The sequence below is a fragment of the Mustela putorius genome, unplaced genomic scaffold, assembly GCF_011764305.1.
Source record: "Mustela putorius furo isolate JIRA1106 unplaced genomic scaffold, ASM1176430v1.1 tig00000224_pilon_pilon_pilon, whole genome shotgun sequence".
Taxonomy (NCBI): Eukaryota; Metazoa; Chordata; class Mammalia; order Carnivora; family Mustelidae; genus Mustela; species Mustela putorius.
In genome coordinates, this window is record NW_025421321.1 from 25,627,380 (window position 1) to 25,639,592 (window position 12,213).

The window sequence follows — 12,213 nt, forward strand, 5'->3', positions numbered from 1 at the left end:
TATTAGTCTATTCAGACTTTCTATTTCTCTTTGAGTCAATTTCAGTAGTTTGTGTCTTTCTGGAAAATTTTCCATTTCATATCCTTCCATTTATGTGTTTATTTTTGTCTTAGACACCAAGAGTAGGAAAATCACAGGTTGAGGCAATATGGTGGTGTGTCTGGGTTCAGTCTGCTGTATGAGATTATGTAGACTGTAGTCATTTGAGCTATCCTCCTCTAAGTTGTGTGGTGCACAGGTTGTGGGCAAACATGGTGGTGATCTTAAATAGTAGAAGTGTTAAATGTGCCATCTTTGGAGACAGATCACCTGGGTTTGAATCCTGTTTCCACCACTTTCCAGAGGCTTTGGGCAAATTACTTAATCCCTTGAACTTTAGTTTTCTTCTATATAAATAATCGTGCTTTTTTTCAGGGTTTATTTCTGTGAGGATTAAATGACACAATACATGTAAAGTGCTTAATGTAGTGCAAATTTCAATAAATGTTATTTCTTATTCAATATCTTTATAGCCTTCACTAGATGCTTCATTAGGTTAGAAATGGGCCCTTTTCTTTTTTCCTTGTCTTTTTTTTTTTTTTTTTAAGGTAGACTCCCTGTCTAGCATGGAGCCCAACAGGCAGCCTAAACTCATGACCCTGAGATCAAGACTGGAGTTGAGGTCAAGAGTCAGACACTCAACTGACTGAGCCACCCAGGCACCCCAACTTTTTTCCTTTTTATTGCTGAAATTTTAGTGCCTATCAGGGTGCCTGGTCCATACCAGGAGGTCAGTATTGTTTGTTTAATGTTTTCATGTCAAAAAACTGTATTTGAGGGCAAAACACCTTGTTTAGTCATTGATTAGTGTACTCATTGTTAAGGAATGTCAGCTGGAAAGATAAGAGGTGTGGCAAAGCTAGTTTGACCCTTGTTGGACTTAACAGAGTTTGAATGGCTTGAATAAAGTCATGGAGCCTATACCTATAACATTTGCACTTGACATAAAGTTATGTGGGAGAACAAAGTTTGGGTAGGCATGAGTTTGTGTGTATACATTCCGGTTCTTGGGTCCTGAAATAACTGATAAGCAAACAACAGAAATATGTGATTAGCAACAACATAAAAATTTCTAGGGGTTCTTGTCAATAACAAACTCATTATGAATAGAAGCAGTGATAGCAATCTGAAGCTACATTCATTATATGAGCAAGAAGGGAGAGGACAAGCACACACGGGTGCACGCGCACACACACACACATACACACGCAGATGTATTGTCTTTTTACCCTTTTCAGCGCTTTTAGGGGAAACTTCTCTCTCTTTTAATAAACTAGTTGTAGACCCTCAAGCAAAAGGTAACAAACATGGAGGGACACCTGGGTGGCTCAGTGGGTTAAGCCTCTGTCTTCGGCTCAGGTCATGATCCCAGGATCGAGCCCCACATCAGGCTCTCTGCTCAGCAGGAAGCCTGCTTCCTCCCTCTCTCTCTGCCTCTCTGCCTACTTGTGATCTCTGTCAAAAAAAATAAATAAATAAAATATTTTTAAAAAAAAGGTAATAGACATGGAAATATTCTTTTTTCATGATTAGGATAAGTATATTATTTATTATGCTCTTAGTAGACAGGTTGCTGTCTCCTAGGTTCAGCATGTCATCATGATTGATATAAGGATGTTTTCTCCTATCACTGAATTGCCACTGAATGGGTGTTGGTCTTTTTTGTAGACATGAATCTTAGGCTCTTTGGATTTTACACAAGGTTATCAATCGTATTTCTAGCTCAGCTGAACTGAAGCATGGAATGAGGATACCTCTTAGTACCCATCAGTACTCAATTACTTTCAAAGCCAGGACCAAGAGAAATAATGGAAAACAACCTGAAGGCTTGCCATCCATCTATACGCTAACGTTTGTCCCTGAATGAAGCCTGTCAGAGAATTAGACTTGGAAAACATTTTTGCGTAGCTCGTGTAAAATTCGCTATTATTTCATTGACTTTGGCATGAGGGCATCAAACTATGTATCTTCAAGGTCGCTGTAGGAAACATCTTTACAAAGTATGTCTTTGACTTTACATTATTCAAACATGTTTCATTATAATATCATTTCCCAGAATAATTGTTTGAATTAAGCCTGGAAGGTAAAGGCCTTCCTGGGCAACTATGATAGAGGAAGTAGTGTTGGAGAGAAACAAGGAGGCATTAGAGGTAAGGAAGCACAGTGGGTAATGTGGGAAATGATGATGATCTCGGTTTACCTGGAGTGAGCTATGCAGTTAGGACTGGAAAGTAGACTACAGCCGTATCACACTAGGCCAGAGAATGAATATTATTTGGGAATGAACAAAACACCCCTCATTTGAAAGAATACTCTTTGGCAGGTGGTAGATGTGGAATGAGAGATAAATGGACATAATGCTTGACCCTCTAGACCTATTATGGGCAGGGAGGCAGATAATAATCCAGTAAGTAAAATCCATGTTTGTCAATAACAAACTCATTATGAATAGAAGCAGTGATAGCAATCTGAAGCTACATTCATTATATGAGCAAGAAGGGAGAGGACAAGCACACACGGGCGCATGCGCACACACACACACATATAGATGTATTGTCGTTTTACCCTTTTCAGTGCTTTTAGGGGAAACTTCTCTCTCTTTTAACAAACTAGTTGTAGACCCTCAAGCAAAAGATAATAGACATGGAGGGGCACCTGGGTGGCTCAGTGGGTTAAGCCTCTGCCTTCGGCTCAGGTCATGATCCCAGGGTCCTGGGATCGAGCCCCACATCAGGCTGAGGAGAGGACATTGAGCCAAAGACCTGAAGGATGAGAGGTGTTGTCCAGATGGAAGTGGATGAGGAAGAGTGTTGGTGAAAAGGGAACAGTAGCTGTGAAGGGTCTGGAGTAGGAATTGCTTGGTACCTGAAAGGAAGGAGAAAGACTAGCATGGCTGGAATATGATAAGGGAGGAGAGAGGCAACAGGGAAGATGGAGTAAGCCATGCCCAATCATGTAGAACATACTATTGATTGGGAATTCTTCTAAGTGCAATAAGATTTTTACAAACTTTCTGAAAACTGTATGTTTGGGTGTGTGGGTGTGTGTTAAGAACCATTGGTAGGGTAATTCAGTGGTACGGGCTTTGGATTAGGGCATTTTTTTTTTTTTTAAAGTAGGGAGAACTGGAAAGAAGTTAAGGCTGGGCAGACTGTTTGCAATATTAAACTGCAGGAGTTAGAAAACATTTTCTGTGAAGGGCCTAAGAATAAATATTTTGAGCTTTCAGGGCCGGTCCCTGTCTTAACCACTCAACCTTGCTGTTTTGGTGTGAAAGTACCCATAGGCGATACAGAAAAGAATGAGTATGGCTGTGTTCCAGTAAAACTTTATTCATCAAAAGCAGGTGATGGGCCAGACTTGGCTCTGGGGCCCCAGGGTAACGAAGAACTGGTGAGGATGAACAGAAAGGATGAGCTAAGAAGGAGCTAGGATGAAGCACTGCTAGGCTTTGTGACCACACAGGGGCTTAAATGCAAGTCATCTAGAGATGGGGTTCGAAGTCTCAGAGACAGAATGGTGGTATTATGAGGGGTAGTAGAGCTCTATGGAAGTCTGGACAAAAAGCTGGTTTTAAAAGCAAATGATGCATTTACTTTTGGTTTCTACACAGTTTGTACCAAATTTTCAATTTGGTTTTGGCCAGTGTGGAAACATCCAGAAGTTTGGCAGTCAGAAGTGATATCCAAGGCACGCATAGTTTGTGAACAAACCATGTGTGGGATCCCTTGTCTCTGTTTGAAGACAGGGGTGACTTCTCTGATCTGGCCCACAAGATGGCTATGAAACACTGTCCCCTTTACAGTAGAGGAGCGCTTTCTGGAAGGTGAAGGTTCAGCTAAAATATGCTCTTCTCTCCAAAGGATTTTGAAAGTTTTATTCTCTTTAATAAATGCAGGGATGCATTTATTTTTGGGCGAATGTGGTAAACCATTCATTGTAGGTGCCACGCACGATAAGTGTCACCAGCTAGACTGGCCCACCTGCTTATACTCACCAACCTTTGTCCCGCATTTTCCCTTAAGTTCTTCTTTCCACCTTATCTCATAACTCGGGTGACTGGAACGTGAAACCATCCCTCCAATGATAGGGACTGCCCTGACAAGACCTCCAGCTGGACCCAGGGCATCTGGGTCAGTTTGAACTTAACCCCTGACTTGTGCCTGCACAGATGGACCAGGGAGTGGCCGCTAGTGTGACCAATGACTACCTTTATCTCATTGTAATATTAAAACCTCCACCCAAAGAGGAACACAAGCCTCATTTACATAACAAACAATGTGTGTATAGGCATGCTTCCTTAAGACACATGCGTGACCTCATGCCCACCTCTACATGCGGTGACAAGGCTTTCCTGTCTAAATAGTTATTGTAACCCTAAATAAAAGGAATCCATTCACCCTTGCTCAGGGAGTCATGGCTTTGGTGATCTCCATAGTTCCTGCAAATAAAGTTTACTTTGTGGGACAGCTCTACCTGCTACCGTTTCTGACCCATCAAGGATCAAACTCACACTGGTTCTGTTACAAAAGGTCAGCAGTGCCTCTGGTTCTATGCAGTGAGTAGCCACCACCAGATACCATGTGTGATTTGGACACTTTGTCTCCCCCCAAGAACACTGTCTCCTGGAGTGGATTTCCCAAATTAGGATCTCCCTTAGTTTTAACCTCTTTTTTTTCTTTTTAAAGATTTTATTTATTTATTTGACAGAGATTGAACACAGTAGACAGAGAGGCAGGCAGAGAGAGAGAGAGAGAGGGAAGCAGGCTCCCTGCTGAGCAAGGAGCCCAATGCGGGACTCGATCCCAGGACCCTGAGATCATGACCTGAGCCAAAGGCAGCGGCTTAACCCACTGAGCCACCCAGGTGCCCAGTTTTAACCTCTTTGTGTCTTAAAATATATTACTGTCTATCACACTGACACATTTTTCATTTGTTTATTATTTAAACCCTAGAAAATACATTTGCTTAGTGAAAGATGCAAAGTATGTCTGAAACATATCTTAAAACTAATATAGGAGTAGATGGGAATCAGGGTGTGGTTTTGTATTGGATGGCAGCATGGTTCCTACAGAAGCACTCTGTGCTTTGCATTTTATGGGTAGTTTGGCAAACTGGGGACAATTGTAATCTTTGCTGTAGCCCCAGGATTATAAGAATGAAGAAGGAGCAGGACAAGGTCTGGCTAACATCAGGCCTCTTGTACATCTTAGGATAGCTCTCTAGCTAGAGACTTTGTAAACTCTTGCCCCCACCCACTCCTTTCCTCAAAAGTCTGTTCTTTCTTTTTTTTTTTTTTTAAGATTTTATTTATTTATTTATTTATTTTACAGACAGAGGTCATAAGTAGGCAGAGAGGCAGGCAGAGAGAGAGGAGGGGAAGCAGGCTCCTTGCTGAGCAGAGAGCCCGATGTGGGGCTTGATCCCAGGACTCTGGGATCATGACCTGAGCCGAAGGCAGGGGCTTTAACCCACTGAGCCACCCAGGTGCCCCTCAAAAGTCTGTTCTAAATGCTCCCTATATCCTATACTCCAGCTGGAGTGGCTGATCACAACTGTTACCCTGAGTGGTCATGTCTGAGCCAAGTTATATCTTCCATTTCCTATTCCCTTCTTTTGGGGGGGGTGTCCTCCTCTCCCCACAACCCTGGTCATGTGGTCTAAACAAGGACTGGCATCACTTTACATGTCCCTAGCTCCCTGGACGCAGTGATGGGTGTAGAGATGGCCCTGAGCTTTCCCTTGGGAGTTCTTAAATGGGAGCTGCCCCACTCTGCTGATAGAACCACAGGGAGGCTAATTTGCCAAGATGGTGCCGTGTCCACAGCTGGGCGATGGAGCTTGTATGCAGACAGAGAGGATAAGGAGCACCCTGGGAGAGTAGCACAAAGGCGAGGTGGGGAAAGCCCAGGGGATGTGCATGTTTCCATTTTCTTCTGAGGTCTTTAGGGCTGCGCTCCCTGTCCTGCTCAAAGCTCAGGAGATAAGATTTTTCTTTGATTCTGTGAGCTACCCTCTGAGCTATGATGCATAGCATCATAACAGAGCATTCTTCTGCAGTCATACCATCTAAGAGAGTAGTCTCTTCATTTGCTCTGAATGGATGAGTGGAGGGACCACCGTCATGTAGTTTATCCGAATTAGTCTGAAGACATTCAGAATTTTAGACAAGGGCTGTCCCTGAGGGCATAGGTCACTGGAACACTTGGGGCCCATCTCGGGATGAGAAATCAGACGTTGTCGTCTGACGATCGCTAGCGAAGGATGAATAAATGGAGGGAAACATCTGGAGTCTTGTCTACCTTTAGTTCTGGCTTTGTGCTGGGAAGGAGACCCATTTGATTCTCTTGGTTCTCCTTCTAGAGGACCCAGGCCATTGGTCCATTTTTACTCTTCACTACTAGACATGCCAGCTATTAAACCTTCCTTTTGTTGCCTCCCTCTTAGAACAGAGTGCCCCTCCTCCCCTCACTTTTCCACCTACTGAAATCCTACATAGATTTCAAGCCTTATTGACGATGTCACCCCTTCCTTGCCTATCATATTGATCCCAATTAAAATTAACCTCTGCTTCTTTAATTCACAATAGGGATTTTCTAGTTCCCTTAACATTCGTGTCTTACTTCTTCCAGTAGTCACAGGTACACTGCTCTTATTTTCATGCTAGCTGGTAAAACATTAGGTCAGGAGGTTGGCCTATATAATTTCTAGGCCCTTGTAATAATTCTGTAACTTCTGTAATTCTATAACTTATATGAACTTCACAAACTTAGGGTGAAGATAAAGGCATGTCTTCTAATTATTTTAATGATTATCCTAATACCTTTTATTCCTCTTTATTTTTCCAGGTTTATTGGGATATAACTGACATATACTATCATGTGTGTTTAAGATGTAGAACACATTGATTTGATACACTTCTGTATTGTGAAATGGTTACCTCTGGAACATTAGTCAACACCTCCATCTCCTCCTAGAAATACCATTTCTTCTTTGTAATAAGAACATTTAATATTTTCTCCCTTAGTTATGTATAACACTAATCCCCACACTGTACATTAGGTCCCTTATGGTCAAAATGTTTGTTATGTCTTTCTTCCTGGAGATTTCCCCTCTTCCTGAAATACCCAATAAGTAGGGAGGCTACTTGCAATAGAAATTTCTGCCATGAGAGTATCTGCGTGTAGTTATTGAACACTTGAAATGTGACTAGCTCAAACTAAAAACTGAACTTTTAGTTTTATTTAATTGTCACTAATTTAGATGCAAATTTAAATAGCCATATGTGACTAGCGGCTATCATATTGGATAGCACAGCCATAATGCTTGCTCCAGACTTTGTAACCAAGTGGAGTATCACTGGACTCAGTAACCATAGTGGTTGATGCTTCCCATCACCAAATTATGTTGCTTCTCAAAATTCAGGGTTGCACTGCCTTCTGGTTACTTGCTGTGAAGGGAGAGGTGATTGAACCCTGCTTTTCCTCCTGCAAGTCTTGGGGATATGATCCTACTCCCTCAGGCTAACCATAGTCACACTGCTTGCAGTTGGACTCCAAGATGTATTCTTATTCACGTTTCTGCACAAAAGTACCACCCAGGACTCTGGCAGCAGCCAACTTAGAATCAGGGGTGATTCTTTTGTTCATCATCTCATGGACCCAGAATTAATGACCCTTCTTTGTCTAGGTATCCATCACTTGGAGGCAGATAGCTTTTCTTTTTGAATCCTCAGAAGCACAAAGGAATTGCCTTTGGATTTCTCCCAAAACAGACTGCTAGACAAGGGTTCAACTCCGAGGAGTTTATTTTAGGAGGCAATGAGGAGATACTGGGAAGCCGGTTGAGAAGTGAAATGAGGAGGTAAAGGAAGCCACTGAAGAACACATATCAGGTATCCTGGGCAACTGAAGCTCAACCCTCCTGGAGAACGATAGAAGGTAGTAAGTATAGAATATGCTTCAGACTTATTTCTGCTGAGAGGCCAATAACAGTCAGTCTGTCCACCCAGTCCTCATTGGTCATTGGCTGAGCACTTCTCCTGGAGGCATTACTTCCCTAGCAGACTCGCTCACCCCCAGAGAAGAAAGATATTAGGCAGAGTTAGAATCATTTGCAGTAAGAAGTCCCTGGATTGTAGAGGTGAGTGAGGGAGTAACAATGCATGGTCCAGGGCCCTGGATGAGGGAGTACTCAGGCTTCTTTTTATAAGATTGACTGCCTTAACGGGTGCTGGAGTGCTCACACCTCCCCATCTAGGGACAACACCCCCCAGAAATTTCTCACAAGAGAAGTAGAATCCACTACGATTATAAAAGCTGGGTAGGGGCTTCATCTCTGATAAGCTACCCCATTCCAACTTGGTTTGTCTGTTAGATGGTATACTCACCATTTAATGCACTAAAAACACCAAATAAAACTGGTATGTGGTCTGAAAAGCACAATGAAAAATTAATTTGAGGGGCGCCTAGGTGACTTAGTGGGTTAAAGCCTCTGCCTTCGGCTCATGTCATGATCTCGGGATCCTGGGATCGAGCCCCACATCGGGCTCTCTGCTCTTCAGGGAGCCTGCTTCCTCCTCTCTCTGCCTGCCTTTCTGCCTACTTGTGATCTCTGACTGTAAGTAAATAAATAAAATCTTAAAAAAAAAAGAAAATTAATTTGAAACCACCTCCATGGGTTCTAACAGTAGCACTAGCTTTGTATACAGGAGAGTGGTTTAGAATTTGAAGATATCTTATGATTTCAGATTTTAAATGTACACATTTTCATAAATTCCTGCCTTCCCCAGTTTCAGTAGGAATGAGCAGTATTGCGTTGGCAGAAGGTGAAAGGGATATATGGGGTCCCATGTGCACTGAGTGAAAAAGCAATTTTTCAAAGATAAATCTGCTCTTAAATCCAGTCAGGTGGAATTTAGTGATAGGAGAGCCACTCTAGAGGTGACTTGGTATTCCTTCATGGTAAAGTCTTTTGGCTTTGTTTAAAATGGATAATTTTAGAAAGCTCCATGGTGACAATATCTTCTATCACTACTTCCTGGGCCTGAAGTAAAAGGCTTTTTGACTTTACATTTAATCACAATTTTAATTTGGTCCATAAGCAAAGATTTACAATCTCTCCAGATATGCAGGGTATCAATAATAGAGGCGCCGCTGGGCAGTCCGCTGCTTGTCATTGAATATTCAGTGTGTGATACGTAGATTTATCTTGTAACTATCACTGCTTATAGCCTTGTAAATTCAGAGATGCATCATCTACAGTTGAGCTTTGAAAATAGAGCAAATGAAGGAAGAATGGATTTTTTAAATGAAAAGATCAAAAAGGATAATTAATATTTCTTAACCTTAATTAACTTTTCCACTGCACATTGATTTTTGATGCTACTTGGGGTGTAAGGTGTGATTTTTGCTTTCATAGACGAATCAGACAATCTGGTCACAAACTCGGATGTTAAAAAGGTTATGCGAACATCTTGTTTGGCTTGAGAAATTAGTCATTAAGTCCCTCAATTAGTTCTGTGCTTATTCTGGGGAAATTGCATTACACAAGTGAATAAGCTTTTAGAATAAGAAACAAGTCATAATAAGCGTGTTGGGTTGGAGCCCACAGGCGAGAGATGTGTGAAGTGGTGGCTTTGGGGGGAAAGAGGAACCCTGCCTTGAAGAGCATGGAATAAACCCTGTGCATTTGCAAGCGTGATAGGTTTTAGCAGATCACCTGGCATGGTAGATTGGTCAGGGCATCTGTGCTGGCAGACACTGATCCTTGAGGCCAGCCAGAATTACCTCCACAAATGTACCCACTGACCCAACAGAGGTGAGCCACATGCACAAACCAAGCAAGAAGGACTTGCCCAGGACCATCCACTTTGGACCATGCCCCACTTTCCCTTCGGCCTCATTGTTCCATCCTAAAACACCAGCTCCAAGACTCTAAGACTTTAATTCCTACTTCTGAGCAGCGCTCAGATTTAGCTCACTTACCCCGATTTCTAAAATGTCAACTCTCTCCTTTTCTCCTCCTTGCTCTATCTAGAGACTCCCTGCACCAGCTCGAAACTCCCTGTTCTGTTCCCTATTCTGGTGACTGAGCAAATCCCCAGCTGGATTACCTCCTGACCTCTTTGGGGATGAGGTAGGATTTGTGGGGAGAAAGGGAAGGAGGGAGGCAAATGATAAGCTCCAGGATGATGACTAGAACTTCACATTCTTTTTTTTTTTTTTTTTAAGATTTTTATTTATTTATTTGTCAGACAGAGATCACAAGTAGGCAGAGAGGCTGGCAGAGAGAGAGGAGGCAGCAGGCTCCCCACTGAGCAGAGAGCCCAATGCAGGGCTCTATCCCAGGATTCTGGGATCATGACCCGAGTGGAAGGCAGAGGCTTTGACCCACTGAGCCACCCAGGTGCCCCAGAACTTCACATTCTGCATGTGCTGCAGAGTCTGCTGGAATCAGAGAGGCAAAGTGGGACCCAGTATGAGAATCTCGGAGAGGTGGCCAAGAGCAAGAGACCCAATTCTAATTTACCGGCAGGGATTGAATTTGACGTCTAAATTAGGACGTACTATATTATGCAGGAATAACTCACAGCCCCAAATCAGGGTTTGAACAGAATTTGTCTTAGACGAAGTATCCAGGTGGCCTTGCGTAATGACCTGCTCCACACAGCCTCTCAGGAACCCCAGCCAACCAAGGCTTCACTCTTTCAGTCTGGGTCCTGTAAACGTTGTGCTCCGCAGCGGGAGAAATTAGGCCCAAGAATTGTGCATCGCCTTTCTCTGCCTCAGGGCAAAAGTGATGGATGTCACTAGAACTAGTGAACAAGTCAGATGGCCCTGTAATGTTAAGGAAGTCAGGAACTGTAGAAGAGTTAAGTATCATATTTGGTGAGAATTCTAGCTCAGTTACCACGAGATCCATGGGTAAGAATCCCACAGAAGGAGTGGTGGAGGGGGCTGCTGCTGAAGAACAGGCCAGAAGTTCGGGTTGGGGGGCGGGTTGTGCAAAGGAACCCATCCAAAGGAGAGGTAGAGGAAGGCAACAGGAGAACCTCGTTTGGGGGGAAGACATCTGGTAGATGCAGCTGGCTGGTCCTCAGGCTGAGTGTTAGGCTGGCCTGGGGCAGGCAGGGACTGACATGCAGGCTCTGAAAGTTACTTCTAAAATTCAGTATTTCGTGCAATTACAGAGGGAGTGTAATAAGTGCCTCTTGACTGTAGAGAACGCATGTGGCTTTCAAAGCCACGTGCATTGCTTGTCTGACATTTTGAACTAGCCAAGCATTATCTCAGGAGGAAATGGGTCGTCTCCTGGGAATCTCGTGGTTGAGGGAGTCACCTGTCCTTCTGCGTCCTATGTTTCGCCTATAAAATAGAGCTAAGTTTTGATAAATTTTTGCTACCACTTTTACACTAGTACTTTATGGGCATGACCTTGTGTAATCTTCTCTATAACCCTAGAGGATTGTGACAAGCAAGCCCACTTTACAGGTGAGGCTACTTTCAGGGAGGTTAAAGTCGGAGAGCTAGTAAGCGGCAGAGCTGGAATTCGAATCTAGGTCTCCTCTGACTCCAGGGCCTCCTAGCTGATGGTTGGAATTAATTAGACTATAGGACATCTGGCATTAACTATGAGCTCAGTAATGTTGATTTCTTCCTCTTCTTTTCTCTTCTCCGTTCTCCTTCTCATCCCTGGGACTCCAGGCAAAGGACTCTTCACTTGTTGGGGTTTTCTCTTTTGCGAAGAGCCAGAGAAACACTGACACTGTGGTTTCGCCAACAGAGCTGGCTAGGGGAGGGAGAGCTGGGGGTCTGGAGCGCGGCGCACGGGCTCTTGCTTCTGTTCCTTTGTCTGCTTGGGCACTGGGAGAGGTGGGCGAATGAGGGGGCCAGAAAGAGTCCTCTGCCTATTTACCTCCCTTCTCCCTTGCCCCTCCCCTCTCCCCTTTTGCAATATTTCTGTCCTTAGTGCTCCTTCAGTTTGTTTACGGGCTGGAGAAAGTGATTCACTCGGTAATAGAAACATTTCTCTTTTTGAAGCGAAGGAAGCTCTACCAATTCCAGCTCTTCTCAGAAATGAAGTCGTTTTGACATTCTCAAAAATATGTGACTCCATCAACCAGATTCTGGGTCCTTTCCTGGAAAACCAGGTTCCTAGGACAGTGGGGTTCAA